This window comes from Amblyomma maculatum, chromosome 7 (assembly GCF_055883805.1).
Source record: "Amblyomma maculatum isolate TAMU_Amacu chromosome 7, ASM5588380v1, whole genome shotgun sequence".
Lineage (NCBI taxonomy): Eukaryota > Metazoa > Arthropoda > Arachnida > Ixodida > Ixodidae > Amblyomma > Amblyomma maculatum.
The window spans coordinates 99,359,181-99,380,026 of record NC_139350.1 but is presented as its reverse complement, the minus strand read 5'-3'; positions in this window follow the sequence as shown (position 1 = coordinate 99,380,026).

Genomic DNA, 20,846 nt, shown 5'->3' with positions numbered 1-20,846 from the left:
AGAGCCACAGCGATACCCCGGGGAAAAAGAAAATAAACGCTGAAATCTGTGGTACCCTAAACTGCGGGTTTGTAGCTGGAAGTAATTACACAAGAGTACACATCTGCAGCACAGCTTTATCAAACTTACCGTCTACAGATATATCCATAAGATTATCGATCGCCATAAGCACGAATATCTTCGTAGACACGCGCGCTGCACAAATCACTCCTCTGCACTCCAGCCGAAACGGGCCCGCGACCGTTGACTTCTGAACGTCATAGAACCGCAAAAGCACTCTCGAGCACGTAGCATATGATGCGTCAACGGGACTTCCATGGGCCGCGCAGCACTCAAACGAGCGACGAGGGCAGCGACGGTGTAGCGGCCTCTTCGATCAACATAGCGGGAGACGGAAGAGGATTGGCTACCAGAAGTGTGCTAGCGCCGTTTTTCATGTCAAGGACGGCAAACGGCAGCGGTAAGTGGCGGCGGCGGCAGACAACGTTAGAGGGCACAAAGAGGACTGTCGCGGCGGTGGTAAAAGAGGTAGTGAGGGGAACCAGAACAGCGCTAACGGGTGGGATGGTTGTGTCATGTGCTACGAGGAGTTTGGTCGCAAAACGAGGACACGGCTCGTGGAGCAGGGCATCAGACGGTGCATCAATCGATTCAATGAGCTCTACTTGAGGACTGGCGCAGTCAATGATAGCATGATGCTGGGACAGGAAATCCCAGCCGAGAATGACGTCATGAGAACATGTGGGGAGAACGACGAATTCGATGATGTACAAGGCTGCAGCAATGACGACGCGAGCAGTGCAGATAGCTGTCGGCTGTATACTGTGAGCGGATGCGGTACGAAGCGATAGTCCCTCGAGAGGTGTAGTTACTTTTCGGATGGAGCGGCAGAGTTTTTGGCTGGTAACTGATACAGCGGCACCGGTGTCGACAAGCGGAAGAGTATGAACACCTTCAACGATGACAGGAATAACATTCGCGGGATTAAGACGAGGACTTTGAAATTCTGTCGAATACGCAGTTCGTGCCTCGCGAACTGCGGCGGTTAGTTTTCCGGCTGGATAGCGGGTCGTCGGCGCATTGGCGAAATGTAGCGGCGACGTGGTGATGGCGAACGACGAGGGAGGAAGTCCGGAGGATCAGGGGGTGCTGTTGGAGGACCCGATGGGACTGGGAACTGGGGGACCAAATAAGGTGGCGCAGGCCGTGCAGCAAAGGCCATATTTATTCGGCGTCTACAGTAGCGTGTAGTGTGCCCAGGGATGCCGCAGTGGTAGCAAATAGGCCTGTTGTCTGAAGTGTGCCATGGAGATCGTGTCGGAAGCAAGGGGGGAGCAAAAGCTGTTGGTGCGGACCGCATGGGGGGCGAAGCGTAGGCATATGCTGGCTCAGGCGGTGGACTTGAAGTGACTTCGGCATACGTGCGACGCAATACTTGAGGAGGAGCCGGCGCGAATGCTGGAGCATAGCTCAGTTGCGCAACGCCGGACGATGAAACTGTGTGCGTGAGGAACGGCATTGAGGGTGCAACCGGAGCTGATTGAGGAACAGGATTAGGGAGGACTGCAGATACATGCTGCTGGATTGCATGGCGAAGCTCCGGAACAAGGCCAGTTGTTGACGACTCCTTAACATATGGCTGCAGGGACAGTTGTCGCGCGACTTCCTGGCATACAAAAGCCTTGATGTCTTCAGAGAGGCTAGATGACTCCCTCTCCGTGGCTAGTCCAGCAAGTGATGTATGAGGCTGGCGCATCAAAACGCGCTCCTTCCGGAGCTCGTCGTAGCATTGACAGAGGTCATAGATTTCCTTGACTGTAGTGGGGCCTTTCGCGATGAGCATGTGGAAAGCGCCTCATCAATTCCTGTGAGGACATGACATGTTTTAACGGCCTCGGTCATGGTCGGGTCAACGCGACGACACATATCAACGATGTCCTCAATGTAACTGGTGAACGTTTCACCGGGCAGCTGCAGTCGCGACCGAAGACGCTGTTCCGCGCGGAGTTTTCGGACGGCGGGGCGGCCAAAGACATCAGAAAAGTTCGTCTTGAAATGCGCCCAGGTGGTAAAGTCCGACTCGTGGTTTCGAAACCACAGATTAGCGACGTCGCTCAAGTAAAAGATGACATTATTGAGCTTACGATTGTCGTCCCAGTTATTGTGACGGCTGACCCGTTCGTAAGTGGTCAGCCAATCTTCGACGTCGTTATCGCTGCTTCCACTGAAGGTAGCCGGGTCCCGTTGACGAAGCGCACCTGTGCAGGTGACGGGCGGAGGCAGGTGCAATGAAGTCAGCTCCGTTATTGGGGTAGTCAATGTTCTGCTGCGAAGTTCCAGGGCGAGATGGGTACAGGGAACCTCAGATTGACCTCCACTAAGTGAAATGTGGATTTAATGGTTCGTTGGAACGTCTAGCGCTGGCAGTAATTCGGGCACAGCAGGATCGAATTACCAGCCGCAGGGCACAGCTTCAGCGCGAGCGAGATGGGCGCCGGAGGCAAGCGATGGTGATGGCGATGCCGCAGCGTTTTCTGTTCTTTGTCTTCTTTACAGAATGCGATTTTTGATACCATTTTTTGCTGTGGATCAGATAAAATTTGCAAAAGCATTGTAGTTCCTCTAGTAAAAAGCAACTGAAAGAGCAATATTTTTAAAAACGTTAAAAATGTAACACAAAACACTTTATTCGCATTGTGTAAAGTGAATTACAACAAAGTATTGGCATATTGCTTCCTACTTTATGATATTTATACTGATGTCAAATTCTCATCATCAGCCAGACTATACCCCCAACAGAGTGAAGGCCTCTCCCATATTCCTTCAATTTCAATCCTGTGCTAGCTGCATCCACTCGTCCTCTGCATCATATCTGCCCCCCTGACTTTCCCTTGGGTCAATGAAATGGGCACACAGAGACACCCTTATATTTTTAAGGCATGAATTGTAAAAATGGAACCTAACTAGATAAGCTGGAATTAGCACCATATTTAAAAAAAGCTCCTAAGAATTGACCACAACGAAAGTTTTAGCCACCTTGCACTAATATCTACAAATATGTTTTGTAATGAAGCAGCTCCCTTTAAGTAACAATTCAGAACAAACTTACAAGGAAATGAATGCTTGCTCGTGCACTTCATAATCGAACACTCAAAATTTACTAAAAGCTTTGGCCCGTCTTGACTTTGTAGATTCAAACTTGCAGTGTACACTTGTCATGCACTAAAGCATTGCCACATATGCTTGCAGTTAAAATTAATAACCAGCAGGTTTCCACTTTTCTTATGCATACTCTTTTTTATCCGATGCATGTAGCAATAAATTCCCAAACACTGGTCAGCTGTGCATTCTGGGAGGAATGATGGCACTAAATGCTATGTTTTTCATGGTCGGCCAACTCCTCAGCAGACCATGTTTTTGTTGCAGACATAGGTGTCGCACTAGGCCAACGACACCAACACAATTGAAAACTAGATGTCTTGCCAGTGTGACAGGGTTTAAGGCTGAGGATATAGAGAAAACCAGTCTGCCGACTGTTGGTGGCTGAGTCTTTGAGATTGGTCGACGAGTAATAAAATTCTCGATAATAGATGCAGGCTTCACACTCCACATTGACGGAGTATATTAATATATCTGCAAAGCACAACTAATGCATATTTCCTGACCTGCACATGAGTGCGAACAGCCAAACTACCTAGGACTGCCGAATATGTGTGAGATGTCAACGACAGCATTTTCAAGCAGGGACGGGTAAACCGTAGCTACATTTGCATCTTGCTGCGACTAATGCGAGCAACCAATTTTGCATTTCCGAAGTGCAGACAATTGTGCAAAAGGTGCTAATGATGAAAAAACGAATATTTTTCTGGAGCCAGCGTAAATCTGTCGATCCTCCTCCACTTTGATCGGAGTATGTTTAGCATCTAGTTGCTGCGGAATATGCATTCCTTCTTTGCTAGCCAAACACAATGCTATGTTATGAGTCACGAAACAAATTTTAGTGCCATTATATAATGCTTTTTGAGAATTATGTGGGCTATAAAAGCAGGTTTTGCAGAATGAACAGCAGCCGTGCAGTTCCATAGCCAGCCCTGTGCAAGCCGCCGAAGGTTTTACCTGCTGCTGCACTCCATGGCATGATTTAAAATATCGGCAATTCACTTTCAGCAAGCTAGATATTCTATAATTAAGCGGTTAACTCTTATCACCCCTACTGAATCAAGATATTCATACCTAAAAAAAAAGGCAACCTAACAGGTGAAACCATATGTCGACGCATCAAGCGGTTAACTCTTATTACCCCTACTGAATCAAGATATTCATACCTCAAAAAAAAAAAAGGCAACCTAACAGGTGAAACCATATGTCGACACATCAAGCAGAAGTTTAGCCTTAGCTTTCATGCTGCAGTGATTACTGCAAATTGCTTCAAAGCAGGAGGTTGCAAGTTTGACCCATGAAAAGTTTTTTTTATCTTTTTTTATATCTACTGGCTCATATTTACTGCAGACTGCTTTTATTTTTCATCACAGCTTATCTGACCCAGCTACCACTGCGGCAAATATTAGGCAGTATTTAGACTCTGCCCATAACCATGACTGGCAAGGCACATCTGGAGTGAAACAGAATTGAAAATAAAGTGTCCCTGCCTATGCGGCTATGAGATTAAGCCATCAAGTAAAAAGTGCAGCAGACTGTTGTGCAATGCAGCACTATACTGGCTTGTGGTCGCCCTTTTTCTTGCATAGTGGAGGCACGTATACTCTTTGCAATATGTTGGAAAGTACATGAGAAGTGCTAAATGCGTGCACAATCACTTATATGTATCAGCAAGGCAACTTACTATGTACTGTGGTCTGTCATGAAGTAACGTGAGCGAAGTCCATGTTTTTTGCTTGCTGTCAGTGAGGAAAAGGAGGAGGAAAACATTTTACGAAAGAATTTGAGGCACGCAGGCCTCATAGGTCTCTGCACGACCCCACTCGTGGTCTAAACATTCATGTCATGTAGATCCATTATGTATGCAGCCTGGCTGACGACAATCTTCTGTGATCGACTGACTGCAGTGAGGTCTCCCAGTCCTCCCAGATTCCCAGAGGCTGGGCCAATGGCGTCTTGGCAGCCATGTTGACTAAAGTGACCAGCAAATATTGTAGTTTACTTTAAAAATACGAAATTCCCCAACTTCTCATTCCAATTACTGCCGTCTTGAAATGCAGGTGCTTATAAATATTCATTTCAGCAGTGAACAATTTTTAACTGTTGAGTAATTCTGGCAATGCAATTGATTTACTCTAAGCATTACTTATGCACGATCACTTATATGTATGAGCAAGACAATTTACTATATTGATACGTGGCGGCAACAGAGGACAGAGAGAAGATGCTTGATGGTCGTGAGATCTCTCGGGCTCTATAGTGGGTGAAATGTCATTGTTGTCAGTGAAGAGGAAGAGAAAGAAAAATACAGGAACGCGATTTTTGATACCATTTTTTGCTGTGTATCAGATAAAATTTGCAAAAGGATTGTAGTTCCTCTAGTAAAATGTAGCTCAAGGAGCTATATTTTTTAAAAGGTTCAAAAATTTACACAGAACACTTTTTCGCATTGTGTACAGTGAATTACAACGAAATATAGATATATATTGCTCCCTACTTTATGATATTTATACTTATGTCAAATCCTCATCATCAGCCAGACTATACACCCAGCAGGGTGAAGGCCTCTCCCATATTCCTTCAGTTATTCCAGGCCTGTGCTAGCTGCTGCACTTGTCCTCTGCACCTTATCTGCCTGTCTGACTTATACTGCCCCCTGCTGTGCTTTCCTTCCTTTGGGTCAATGAAATTGGCACAGAGAAACACCCTTAGACTTAATGTCTACATTTCAGGCCTTAAAAATATAACTAGATACGCTGGAATTAATTAACAGTATTTAACAACAGCTCCTGAAAGTTGACCAAAATGAAATTTTTAGCCACCCTGCACTAATACCTACAAAAATATTCTGTAATTAATCAGCTCCCTTTACTCCGCTTTCAACTGCTCAAGATGCAGGCAGACATCCTCAAATTCACAACAGAGACGGTCACTGAGCTCACTCTTTTGGTTCAGGAGAGACTTCTGCGATTCATTCTCCTCTTCGGTGGACTGCAGCTTTTTAGCTGTCTCTTCTTTTTCCTCTGTCATGGTAATGGTGCAGCGCAGCTTGTCTACCGGCTTCTTCGAAGAGGCTGCTCATAATTGGCAACTTCTAAGCCTGGTGACATCAGCCGTGAGAGCAGCTGCCTTCTCCTACTTGGCTGCATTTCATTGGTGTAGAGGTTCGACGGTAAGTGCCTGCTTGTTTTCAAAGAGCAATAAAATTTTATTAGTTTTTACAGTTCAACACTGCTCGGAAAATATATGTCGCATGCAGAGCGCATTTTTCCAGAATTACTACCTCCCGTTACTTGTGGTTTAAATGAAATTTACGTGCAAACATTTATTATGTTCCAGCTTTCGAAAGTTTTAGGAAACTTTAAGATTTGTTTACTTCCATATCAAGTATACAAGTGTGCAGTATACCTTGAAGATATGCTGCATTGGATAAACATAAATCACTAAATACTTACTAAAACAACAACCAGCAGTGACTGCTGCTTGCACTTGCTGGTAGCATTGAGGTACTCTGCTGGAGAGCCTTTTGTGCGAACAACTCGGTGTCTGCACCCTAGCTCTCTCAACACACTCAACGGACTTTGCTTAAAGTAGTTTGACCATGTCTGCTCTAACATTGTTTTTAGTTTATCCTGGATTGAACAAACACGATATGGAAGGAATTTTCAGCTGAGTAAATTTCCTGGATGCTGTGCTCCAGGAAGTATTGTGCTTTCAGCGGTGGCTGTCATAAAATACCAGTGTTGTGGTGAATGAAACAGTAGGGAAGGGGAAAACAATACTCTGAAATTAACTTTGCTGTAATGAATTTTGTCAATACAAATAACTGATATCACCGAAGAAGGATTGAACTCTGCAACTCTCGGCATACTGGGATCTTGAATATTTGGTCACAGGTGTCATGATCAGGAATGCTGGCGCAGTGATGCGTTGTGAATCATGGGAGTGGAGAGAGCCTAAATATCGTGTGGATAATAGCTTCCGGCTGTACTCCTTATAATTGGCATTTTTGCCATTTCCAGGAGCAAAATTTGAAGTATGGTCGCTCAGAAGATGATGGGAATGAAAGCACGTGCCCCTTCTTTCTATGGGTTTTGGAGGCTTGGTGGTGAATGACGCTAACTGATGATTTCTTGTTACGCAGCTCAACAACGAGCTTTAAGATCCCCCACTGGCTCGCAGCTGTGGTTAACTAGCTTCTGCAAATGTGTGTTATGGCTAAGCCCTTGTATATGACTTTTCTCGCGTTTTTCGTCTTTTGACCACGTGTCTCGATATCAAGGAAAAGCTCAAACCGTATGTGGGTTCTACTTTCATGCCACAAGCCACTTTGTGGTATATTAACTGCCTTATATGGGATATGATTTAGGTAAACTGTTCTATCGCATTTATGAAATGAAAACTGTATATAGAAAACTGGCTAAAAAGAGTTTTGACTGAATAAAGAAAACTTTCTCTAAAGTTATTGGGACTCTTGGGGTTCGCCTTCAAGAGTATAACGCGAAAGCGCAGGTCGCCACTCCACATACACTGCCCCGTTTTACCCAAGCCGCACGAATATGTCTACATAGACTAGAGTTAACATTAATGCAGGGGTCCAGGTAGGCTCATTCTGATATCACCTTCCCATTAGAAAGGAGAGGCCCGAGTTCGTCCGTTTAGTGCTGGGACATGTCAGGTGTTGGTTACCGCCTTGAGGCGCCATGCTCGTGATTTTTCTCTCGCAAATTCAACGCCGGCGAACAGCCTCCTGCACCAGATTTTCCGTGAAGAGGAAATTTAATGCTATCGCATTAAAAATGGAGAGCATTGCTCTTATGTTTCTATAAAGGCTGAAGTTGCGGAGATAAGTGCTGTTGTGAAGGAAAACTGGAGACTAAGTACTCTAATATCTCCTAAAATAGACGGGGATGAGGATACAACTCACTTTTCTTACTTTGTCTTGAACCTAAAAGATACCCGTTGGAGAACATGGAGCGAATCTGAGGGGAATATCATGGTTTGTAAAAATACCTTGACATAACCATTAACCTTAATAAACTGATGACATCCACAGACGGAGTCGCTACGACGACAAAAGGATAGACCGATAATTGCAAAATTTGATCTCTTGAATACTCAATAAGCTGTTCTATCACGTGTGAACACTCTTAAAACTCTTTACGCAGTGTTTTTTGAGTACACCTCTACTGTGTTCTGCCTACTGCAAGAAGCATTACACCTCTTTCACCAGTGCATTGCTATTGTTCTGCATTCCCGAAATGAGATAGTTGAACACTATGGCAGCTGGTATGCAGCAGAATGGAGCAGCAAATCCACAAAGTTTAATGTGAAGCCTGTGGAAAAGTGTTTTGGGGGACAGAGAATTGTCCAAGCACTTCTCCATCTGTAGCTACATATCTAACACGTGAGGATAAAGTGGCCAATCAGTGTCAAAGGAGGCCCTTCACCCAATGTTGTCAACTAAACCTCATGATGTTTTTGTTAGTCCTCTTATACCTGTTTGCATAACTCTATAGAGGGTGGCATAATGAAGGAAGTGAACGATGGCTTGACCCTGTATGGCACAAGAACTAGTTGATGCCATATCCTGAGGGGCTCCTTAAGGATGCCCCGGCCTCTTCGTTCCTTAGTTGTGTTGGACAACACAATGTGACAGACTTTTGCCGAGATGCTCTTACTTGTGCCTGTTCCCAAACATGTAACACATTTGCAGCTGAATATATTGCATATGGTGCGATTAACTCAGACCTTACCACAATGCTTTAATGCCGTGCATTCCTTTGTCCTGTTATGTGGTTGCATGATATCGTAAGACATGGTATATTGAAGGATATGAAGGATGGTTTGCTTAGGGCTGGGTATAATGATCTAATATTGCATAGACCTATACAGTATAGCCCTAAAGGGCCTGCCACACTAGCATGACAAGAAACTGACGCAAACACGATGACGACAACGATGGTCGGCCAACTCCTCAGCAGACCATGTTTTTTTTTGCAGACATAGGTGTCGCACTAGGCCAACGACACCAACACAACTGAAAACTAGATGTCTTGCCAGTGTGACAGGGTTTAAGGCTGAGGATATAGAGAAAACCAGTCTGCCGACTGTTGGTGGCCGAGTCTTTGAGATTGGTCGCCGAGTAATAAAATTCTCGATATAGATGCAGACTCCGCAGTCCACATCGACGGAGTATACTAATAAATATAAAAAGTATAACTAATGCATAATTCCTGACCTGCACGTGAGCGCGAACAGCCAAAATACCTAGGACTGCCGAATATGTGTGAGATGTCAACGATAGCATTTTCAAACAGGGGTGGATAAACCGTAGCTACATTTGCATCTTGCCACGAAGCTGCGACCAATGCGAGCAACCAATTTTGCATTTCTAAAGTGCAGAGAATTGTGCAAAAGGTGCTAATGATGAAAAAACGAATATTTTTCTGGAATGAGCCTAAATCTGCCGATCCTACTCCACTTTGATCGGAGTATGTTTAACATCTAGTTGCTGCGGAATATGCATTGCTTCTTTGCTAGCCAACCTCAATGCTATGTTACGAGTCACGAAAAAATTTTAGTGCTATTATATAATGCGTTTTGAGAATTATGTGGGCAATGAAAGCAGGTTTTGCAGAACGAACAGCAGCCGTTCAGTCCCATAGCCAGCCCTGTGCAAGCTGCCGAAGGTTTTACCTGCTACTGCACTCCATGGCATGATTTAAAATTCACATTCAGCAAGCTGGAAATTCTACAGTTTAGCGGTAAACTCTTACCGCCCGTACTGAATCAAGATATTCACACCTCAAAAAAAAAAAAGGCAACCTATCAGGTGAAACCATATGTCGACGCATCAAGCAGAAGTTTAGCCTTAGCTTTCATGCTGCAGTGGTTACCGCAAATTGCTTTAAAGCTGGAGGTTGCAAGTTTGACCCATGAAAAGTTTTTTTTATCTTTTTTTATATCTACTGGCTCATATTTACTGCAGACTGCTTTTATTTTTCAATTACAGCTTGTCTGACCGAGCAACCACTGCGGCAATAATTGGGCAGTATTTAGACTCTGCCCATAACCATGACTGGCAAGGTGCATCTTCTGGAGTTAAACAGAATTAAAAATAATGCGTCCCTGCCTATGCTATTATAAGATCAAGCCAGCAAGTAAAAAGTGCTGCACACTCTTGTGCAATGCAGCACTATGCTGGCTTGTGGTCGCCCTTTTTCTTGCATAGTGAAAACACGTATACTCTTTGCAATATGTTGAAAAGTACATGAGAAGTGCTAAATGCGTGCACAAATTACTTGTATGAGCAAGACAACTTACTGTGTACTGGGGCCTCATGAAGTAATGTGGGTGAAGTCCGTGTTTTGTGCTTGCTGTGAGTGAGGAAAAGGACGAGGAAAAACAATTTTACGGAAGAATTTGAGGCACTCAGGCCTCATAGGTCTCTGCACGACCCCACTCACTATCTCAACGTTCATGTCATGTAGATTCATTATGTATGCGGCCCGGCTGACGACAAGCTTCTGTGATCGACTGACTGCAGTGAGGTCTCGTAATCCTCCGAGGTTTCCAGAGGCTGGGCCAATGGCGTCTTGGCAGCCATGTTGACTAACGTGTCTGGCAAATATTGTAGTTTACTTTCAAAATACGAAATTTCCCAACTTCTCATTCCAATTACTGCCGTCTTGAAATGCGGGTGCTTATAAATATTCATTTCAGCAGCGAACAATTTTTAACCGTTGAATAATGCTGGCGATGCAATTGATGTACTCTAAGAATTACTCATGCACGATCACTTATTATGTATGAGCAAGACAACTTACTATATTTTTATGTGGTGGCAACAGAGGACAGAGAGAAGATGCTCGATGGTCGTGAGATCTCTCTGGCTCTATAGTGGGTGAAATGTCATTGTTGTCAGTGAGGAGGAAGAGAAAGAAAAATACAGGAATGCGATTTTTGACACCATTTTTGGCTGTGTACCAGATAAAATTTGCAAAAGGATTGTAGTTCCTCTAGTAAAATGTAGCTCAAGGAGCTATATTTTTTAAAAGGTTCAAAAATTTACACAGAACACTTTTTTGCATTGTGTACAGTGAATTACAACGAAATATGGATATATATTGCTCCCTAATTTATGATATTTATACTGATGTCAAATCCTCATCATCAGCCAGATTATACACCCTGCAGGGTGAAGGCCTCTCCCATATTCCTTCAGTTATTCCAGGCCTGTGCTAGCTGCAGGCACTTGTCCTCTGCATCTTATCTGCCTGTCTGACTTTCTACTGCCCCCTGCTGTGCTTTCCTTCCTTTGGGTCAATGAAATTGGCACAGAGAAACACCCTTAGATTTAATTTCTACATTTCAGGCCTTAAAAATATAACTAGATACGCTGGAATATAGTTAACACTGTTTAAAAACAGCTCCTGAAAGTTGACCAAAATGAAATTTTTAGCCACCCTGCACTAACATCTACAAAAATGTTCTGTAATTAATCTGCAGCTCCCTTTACTCCGCTTTCAACTGCTCAAGATGCTGGCAGACATCCTCAAATTCACAACGGAGATGCTCACTGAGCTCACTCTTTTGGTTCAGGAGAGACTTCAGCGATTCATTCTTCTCTTCGGTGGACTGCAGCTTTTTAGCTGTCTCTTCTTTTTCCTCTGTCATGGTAATGGTGCAGCGCAGCTTGTCTACCGGCTTCTTTGAAGAAGCTGCTCAAAATTGGCAACTTCTGCAGCAAGCCTGGTGACATCAGCCGTGAGAGCAGCTGCCTTCTCCTGTTTGGCTGCATGTCATTGGTGTAGAGGTTCGATGGTAAGTGCCTGCTCGTTTTCAAAGAGCAATAAAACTTTATTAGTTTTTACAGTTGAACACTGCTCGGAAAATATATGTCGCATGCAGAGTGCATTTTTCCAGACTTACTACCTCCCGTCACTTGTGGTTTAAATGAAATTTACGTGCAAACATTTATTATGTTCCAGCTTTCGAAAGTTTTAGGAAACTTTAAGATTTGTTTACTTCCATATCAAGTATAAAAGTGTGCAGTATACCTTGAAGATATGCTGCATCGGATAAACATAAATCACTAAATACTTACTAAAACAACAACCAGCAGTGACTGCTGCTTGCACTTGCTGGTAGCATTGAGGTACTCTGCTGGAGAGCCTTTTGTGCGAACAACTCGGTGTCTGCACCCTAGCTCTCTCAACACACTCAACGGACTTTGCTTAAAGTAGTTTGACCATGTCTGCTCTAACATTGTTTTTAGTTTATCCTGGATTGAACAAACACGATATGGAAGGAATTTTCAGCTGAGTAAGTTTCCTGGATGCTGTGCTCCAGGAAGTATTGTGCTTTCAGCGGTGGCTGTCATAAAATACCAGTGTTGTGGTGAATGAAACAGTAGGGAAGGGGAAAACAATACTCTGAAATTAACTTTGCTGTAATGAATTTTGTCAATACAAATAACTGATATCACCGAAGAAGGATTGAACTCTGCAACTCTCGGCATACTGGGATCTTGAATATTTGGTCACAGGTGTCATGATCAGGAATGCTGGCGCAGTGATGCGTTGTGAATCATGGGAGTGGAGAGAGCCCAAATATCGTGTGGATAATAGCTTCCGGCTGTACTCCTTATAATTGGCATTTTTGCCATTTCCAGGAGCAAAATTTGAAGTATGGTCGCTCAGAAGATGATGGGAATGAAAGCACGTGGCCCTTCTTTCTATGGGTTTTGGAGGCTTGGGTGTGAATGACGCTAACTGACGATTTCTTGTTATGCAGCTCAACAACGAGCTTTAAGATCCCGCACTGGCTCGCTGCGGTGGTTAACTAGCTTCTGCAAATGTGTGTTATGGTTAAGCCCTTGTATATACGACCTTTCTCGCGTTTTTCGTCTTTTGATCACATGTCTCGATATCTAGGAAAAGCTCAGACTGTATGTGGATTCTACGTTCATGCCACAAGCCACTTTGTGGTATATTAACTGCCTTATATGGGATATGATTTAGGTAAACTGTTCTATCGCATTTATTAAATGAAAACTGTATATAGAAAACTGGCTAAAAAGAGTTTTGACTGAATAAAGAAAACATTCTATAAAATTATCGGAACTCTTGGGGTTCGCCTTTAAGAGTATAACGCGAAAGCGCAGGTCGCCAATTCACATACACAGTCCCGCTTTAACCAAGCCGCACGAATATGTCTACATAGACTAGAGTTAACGTTAATGCAGGGGTCCAGGTAGGCTCATTCTGATATCACCTTCCCATTAGAAAGGAGAGGCCCGAGTTCGTCCGTTTTGTGCTGGGACATGTCAGGTGTTGGTTACCGCCTTGAGGCGCCACGCTCGTGATTTTTCTCTCGCAAATTCAACGCCGGCGAACAGCCTCCTGCACCAGATTTTCCGTGAAGAGGAAATTTAATGCTATCGCATTAAAAATGGAGAGCATTGCTCTTATGTTTCTATAAAGGCTGAAGTTGCAGAGATAAGTGCTGTTGTGAAGGAAAACTGGAGACTAAGTACTCTAATATCTCCTAAAATAGACGGGGATGAGGATACAACTCACTTTTCTTACTTTGTCTTGAACCTAAATGATACCCGTTGGAGAACATGGAGCGAATCTGAGGGGAATATCATGGTTTGTAAAAATACCTTGACATAACCATTAACCTTAATAAACTGATGACATCCACAGACGGAGTCGCTACGACGACAAAAGGAGAGACCGATAATTGCAAAATTTGATCTCTTGAATACTCAATAAGCTGTTCTATCACGTGTGAACACTCTTAAAACTCTTTACGCAGTGTTTTTTGAGTACACCTCTACTGTGTTCTGCCTACTGCAAGAAGCATTACACCTCTTTCACCAGTGCATTGCTATTGTTCTGCATTCCCGAAATGAGATAGTTAAACACTATGGCAGCTGGTATGCAGCAGAATGGAGCAGCAAATCCACAACGTTTAATGTGAAGCCTGTGGAAAAGTGTTTTGGGGGACAGAGAATTGTCCAAGCACTTCTCCATCTGTAGCTACATATCTAACACGTGAGGATAAAGTGGCCAATCAGTGTCAAAGAAGGCCCTTCACCCAATGTTGTCAACTAAACCTCATGATGTTTTTGTTAGTCCTCTTATACCTGTTTGCATAACTCTATAGAGGGTGGCATAATGAAGGAAGTGAACGATGGCTTGACCCTGTATGGCACAAGAACTAGTTGATGCCATATCCTGAGGGGCTCCTTAAGGATGCCCCGGCCTCTTCGTTCCTTAGTTGTGTTGGACAACACAATGTGACAGACTTTTGCCGAGATGCTCTTACTTGTGCCTGTTCCCAAACATGTAACACATTTGCAGCTGAATATATTGCATATGGTGCGATTCACTCAGACCTTACCACAATGCTTTAATGCCGTGCATTCCTTTGTCCTGTTATGTGGTTGCATGATATCGTAAGACATGGTATATTGAAGGATATGAAGGATGGTTTGCTTAGGGCTGGGTATAATGATCTAATATTGCATAGACCTATACAGCATAGCCCTAAAGGGCCTGCCACACTAGCATGACAAGAAACTGACGCAAACACGATGACGACAACGATGGTCGGCCAACTCCTCAGCAGACCATGTTTTTTTTGCAGACATAGGTGTCGCACTAGGCCAACGACACCAACACAACTGAAAACTAGATGTCTTGCCAGTGTGACAGGGTTTAAGGCTGAGGATATAGAGAAAACCAGTCTGCCGACTGTTGGTGGCTGAGTCTTTGAGATTGGTCGCCGAGTAATAAAATTCTCGATATAGATGCAGACTCCGCAGTCCACATCGACGGAGTATACTAATAAATATAAAAAGTATAACTAATGCATAATTCCTGACCTGCACGTGAGCGCGAACAGCCAAAATACCTAGGACTGCCGAATATGTGTGAGATGTCAACGATAGCATTTTCAAACAGGGGTGGATAAACCGTAGCTACATTTGCATCTTGCCACGAAGCTGCGACCAATGCGAGCAACCAATTTTGCATTTCTAAAGTGCAGAGAATTGTGCAAAAGGTGCTAATGATGAAAAAACGAATATTTTTCTGGAATGAGCCTAAATCTGCCGATCCTTCTCCACTTTGATCGGAGTATGTTTAACATCTAGTTGCTGCGGAATATGCATTGCTTCTTTGCTAGCCAACCTCAATGCTATGTTACGAGTCACGAAAAAATTTTAGTGCTATTATATAATGCGTTTTGAGAATTATGTGGGCAATGAAAGCAGGTTTTGCAGAATGAACAGCAGCCGTTCAGTCCCATAGCCAGCCCTGTGCAAGCCGCCGAAGGTTTTACCTGCTACTGCACTCCATGGCATGATTTAAAATTCACATTCAGCAAGCTGGACATTCTACAGTTTAGCGGTAAACTCTTACCGCCCGTACTGAATCAAGATATTCACACCTCAAAAAAAAAAAGGCAACCTAACAGGTGAAACCATATGTCGACGCATCAAGCAGAAGTTTAGCCTTAGCTTTCATGCTGCAGTGGTTACCGCAAATTGCTTTAAAGCTGGAGGTTGCAAGTTTGACCCATGAAAAGTTTTTTTTATCTTTTTTTATATCTACTGGCTCATATTTACTGCAGACTGCTTTTATTTTTCAATTACAGCTTGTCTGACCGAGCAACCACTGCGGCAATAATTGGGCAGTATTTAGACTCTGCCCATAACTATGACTGGCAAGGTGCATCTTCTGGAGTTAAACAGAATTAAAAATAATGCGTCCCTGCCTATGCTATTATAAGATCAAGCCAGCAAGTAAAAAGTGCTGCACACTCTTGTGCAATGCAGCACTATGCTGGCTTGTGGTCGCCCTTTTTCTTGCATAGTGAAAACACGTATACTCTTTGCAATATGTTGAAAAGTACATGAGAAGTGCTAAATGCGTGCACAAATTACACGTATGAGCAAGACAACTTACTGTGTACTGGGGCCTCATGAAGTAATGTGGGTGAAGTCCGTGTTTTGTGCTTGCTGTGAGTGAGGAAAAGGACGAGGAAAAACATTTTACGGAAGAATTTGAGGCACTCAGGCCTCATAGGTCTCTGCACGACCCCACTCACTATCTCAACGTTCATGTCATGTAGATTCATTATGTATGCGGCCCGGCTGACGACAAGCTTCTGTGATCGACTGACTGCAGTGAGGTCTCGTAATCCTCCGAGGTTTCCAGAGGCTGGGCCAATGGCGTCTTGGCAGCCATGTTGACTAACGTGTCTGGCAAATATTGTAGTTTACTTTCAAAATACGAAATTTCCCAACTTCTCATTCCAATTACTGCCGTCTTGAAATGCGGGTGCTTATAAATATTCATTTCAGCAGCGAACAATTTTTAACCGTTGAATAATGCTGGTGATGCAATTGATGTACTCTAAGAATTACTCATGCACGATCACTTATTATGTATGAGCAAGACAACTTACTATATTTTTATGTGGTGGCAACAGAGGACAGAGAGAAGATGCTCGATGGTCGTGAGATCTCTCTGGCTCTATAGTGGGTGAAATGTCATTGTTGTCAGTGAGGAGGAAGAGAAAGAAAAATACAGGAATGCGATTTTTGACACCATTTTTGGCTGTGTACCAGATAAAATTTGCAAAAGGATTGTAGTTCCTCTACTAATGTAGCTCAAGGAGCTATATTTTTTAAAAGGTTCAAAAATTTACACAGAACACTTTTTTGCATTGTGTACAGTGAATTACAACGAAATATGGATATATATTGCTCCCTACTTTATGATATTTATACTGATGTCAAATCCTCATCATCAGCCAGATTATACACCCTGCAGGGTGAAGGCCTCTCCCATATTCCTTCAGTTATTCCAGGCCTGTGCTAGCTGCAGGCACTTGTCCTCTGCATCTTATCTGCCTGTCTGACTTTCTACTGCCCCCTGCTGTGCTTTCCTTCCTTTGGGTCAATGAAATTGGCACAGAGAAACACCCTTAGATTTAATTTCTACATTTCAGGCCTTAAAAATATAACTAGATACGCTGGAATATAGTTAACACTATTTAAAAACAGCTCCTGAAAGTTGACCAAAATGAAATTTTTAGCCACCCTGCACTAACATCTACAAAAATGTTCTGTAATTAATCTGCAGCTCCCTTTACTCCGCTTTCAACTGCTCAAGATGCTGGCAGACATCCTCAAATTCACAACGGAGATGCTCACTGAGCTCACTCTTTTGGTTCAGGAGAGACTTCAGCGATTCATTCTTCTCTTCGGTGGACTGCAGCTTTTTAGCTGTCTCTTCTTTTTCCTCTGTCATGGTAATGGTGCAGCGCAGCTTGTCTACCGGCTTCTTTGAAGAAGCTGCTCAAAATTGGCAACTTCTGCAGCAAGCCTGGTGACATCAGCCGTGAGAGCAGCTGCCTTCTCCTGTTTGGATGCATGTCATTGGTGTAGAGGTTCGATGGTAAGTGCCTGCTCGTTTTCAAAGAGCAATAAAACTTTATTAGTTTTTACAGTTGAACACTGCTCGGAAAATATATGTCGCATGCAGAGTGCATTTTTCCAGGCTTACTACCTCCCGTCACTTGTGGTTTAAATGAAATTTACGTGCAAACATTTATTATGTTCCAGCTTTCGAAAGTTTTAGGAAACTTTAAGATTTGTTTACTTCCATATCAAGTATACAAGTGTGCAGTATACCTTGAAGATATGCTGCATCGGATAAACATAAATCACTAAATACTTACTAAAACAACAACCAGCAGTGACTGCTGCTTGCACTTGCTGGTAGCATTGAGATACTCTGCTGGAGAGCCTTTTGTGCGAACAACTCGGTGTCTGCACCCTAGCTCTCTCAACACACTCAACGGGCTTTGCTTAAAGTAGTTTGACCATGTCTGCTCTAACATTGTTTTTAGTTTATCCTGGATTGAACAAACACGATATGGAAGGAATTTTCAGCTGAGTAAGTTTCCTGGATGCTGTGCTCCAGGAAGTATTGTGCTTTCAGCGGTGGCTGTCATAAAATACCAGTGTTGTGGTGAATGAAACAGTAGGGAAGGGGAAAACAATACTCTGAAATTAACTTTGCTGTAATGAATTTTGTCAATACAAATAACTGATATCACCGAAGAAGGATTGAACTCTGCAACTCTCGGCATACTGGGATCTTGAATATTTGGTCACAGGTGTCATGATCAGGAATGCTGGCGCAGTGATGCGTTGTGAATCATGGGAGTGGAGAGAGCCCAAATATCGTGTGGATAATAGCTTCCGGCTGTACTCCTTATAATTGGCATTTTTGCCATTTCCAGGAGCAAAATTTGAAGTATGGTCGCTCAGAAGATGATGGGAATGAAAGCACGTGGCCCTTCTTTCTATGGGTTTTGGAGGCTTGGGTGTGAATGACGCTAACTGACGATTTCTTGTTATGCAGCTCAACAACGAGCTTTAAGATCCCGCACTGGCTCGCTGCGGTGGTTAACTAGCTTCTGCAAATGTGTGTTATGGTTAAGCCCTTGTATATACGACCTTTCTCGCGTTTTTCGTCTTTTGATCACATGTCTCGATATCGAGGAAAAGCTCAGACTGTATGTGGATTCTACGTTCATGCCACAAGCCACTTTGTGGTATATTAACTGCCTTATATGGGATATGATTTAGGTAAACTGTTCTATCGCATTTATTAAATGAAAACTGTATATAGAAAACTGGCTAAAAAGAGTTTTGACTGAATAAAGAAAACATTCTATAAAATTATCGGAACTCTTGGGGTTCGCCTTTAAGAGTATAACGCGAAAGCGCAGGTCGCCAATTCACATACACAGTCCCGCTTTAACCAAGCCGCACGAATATGTGTACATACACTAGAGGTAACGTTAATGCAGGGGTCCAGGTAGGCTGATTCTGATATCACCTTCCTATTAGAAAGGAGAGGTCCGAGTTCGTCCATTTATTGCTGGGACATGTCAGCTGTTGGCTACCGCCTTCAGGCGCCACGCTCGTGATTTTTCTCTCGCAAATCCAACGCCGGCGAACAGCCTCCTACACCAGATTTTCCGTGAAGAGGAAATTTAATGCTATCGCATTAAAAATGAAGAGCATTGCTCTTATGTTACTATAAAAGCTAAAGTTGTGGGCATAAGTGCTGTTGTGAAAGGCAACTCGAAACAAAGTACTATTATATCTCCTAGATTAGACAGGGATGAGGATACAGCTAGCCCACTACACTTGCTAGTTGTGGGCATAAGTGCTGTTGTGAAGGAAAATTGGAAACTAAGTACTCTAATATCTCCTAAAATTGACGGGGATGAGGGTACAACCCACTTTTCTTGCTTTGTCTTGAACCTAAAAGATACCCGTTGGAGAACATGGAGCGAATCTGAGGGGAATATCATGGTTTGTAAAAATACTTTGACATAACCATTAACCCTAATAAATTGATGACAACCACAGACCGAGTCGCTACGACGAGAAAAGGATAGGCCGATAATTGCAAAATTTGATCTCTTGAATACTCAATAAGCTGTTATATCACGTGTAAACACTTAAAACTCTTTACGCAGTGTTTTTTGAATACATCTCTACTGTGTTCAGCCTACTGCAAGAAGCATTACACCTCCGTCACCAGTGGATTGCTATTGTTCTGCATTCCCCTAAATGAGATAGTTAAACACTATGGCAGCTGGTATGGAGCAGAATGGAGCAGCAAATCCACAATGTTTAATGTGAAGCCTGTGGAAAAGTGTTAAGGGGGACAGAGAATTGTCCAAGCACCTCTCCATCTGTAGCTACATATCTAAGGTGTGAGGATAAAGCGGCGAATGAGAGTCAAAGGAGGCCCTCCACCCAATGTTGTCAACTAAACCTCATGATTTTTTTAGTCCTCTTAGACCTGCTTGCATAACTCTAAAGAGAGTGGCATATTGAAGGAAGTGAACGATGGCTTGACTATGTATGGCATAAGAACTGGTTTATGCCATATCCTGAGGGGCTCCATAAGGATGCCCCTGCCTCTTCGTTCCATAGTTGTGTTGGACAACACTTGATGTGACAGACTTTTGCCGAGATGCTCTTAACTTGTGCCTGTTCCCAAAAATGCAACGCATTTACAGCTGAATATATTGCATATGGTGCGATTCACTCAGACCACTTAGAGCTTACCACAATGCTCTAATGCCGTGCATTCCTTTGTCCTGTAATGTGGTTGCATGATATCGTAAGACAGGGTATTTCGAAGGATATGAAGGATGCTTTGCTTAGGGCTGGGTATAATTATCTAGGAATGCATAGACGAATATAGCATAGCCCTTAAGGCTTGTCACACTAGCACGGCATGACACTGATGCAGACACGATGAAGACAGCGATGGTCTGCCAACTCCTCAGCAGACCATGTTTGTAGCAGAACAGGCTGTTGCGCTAGGCCAACAACGACACCAACACAATTGAACCTGCCAGTGTGACAGGTTTTAAGGTCGAGGATAGCAAGAAAACCAGTCTGCCGACTGTCGGTGGGCGAGTCCAGTGACGGAAGCAGAATTTTACTTTTTTGGAGCAGATTTTGGAGCAGTAAAAATTCCAGTTTGGAGCAGCGATTAGTGTTTTCGGAGCAGTAAAAATGCCATTTTGGAGCAGCCATTAGTGTTTTTGGAGCAGAAAAAAAATGCCAGTTT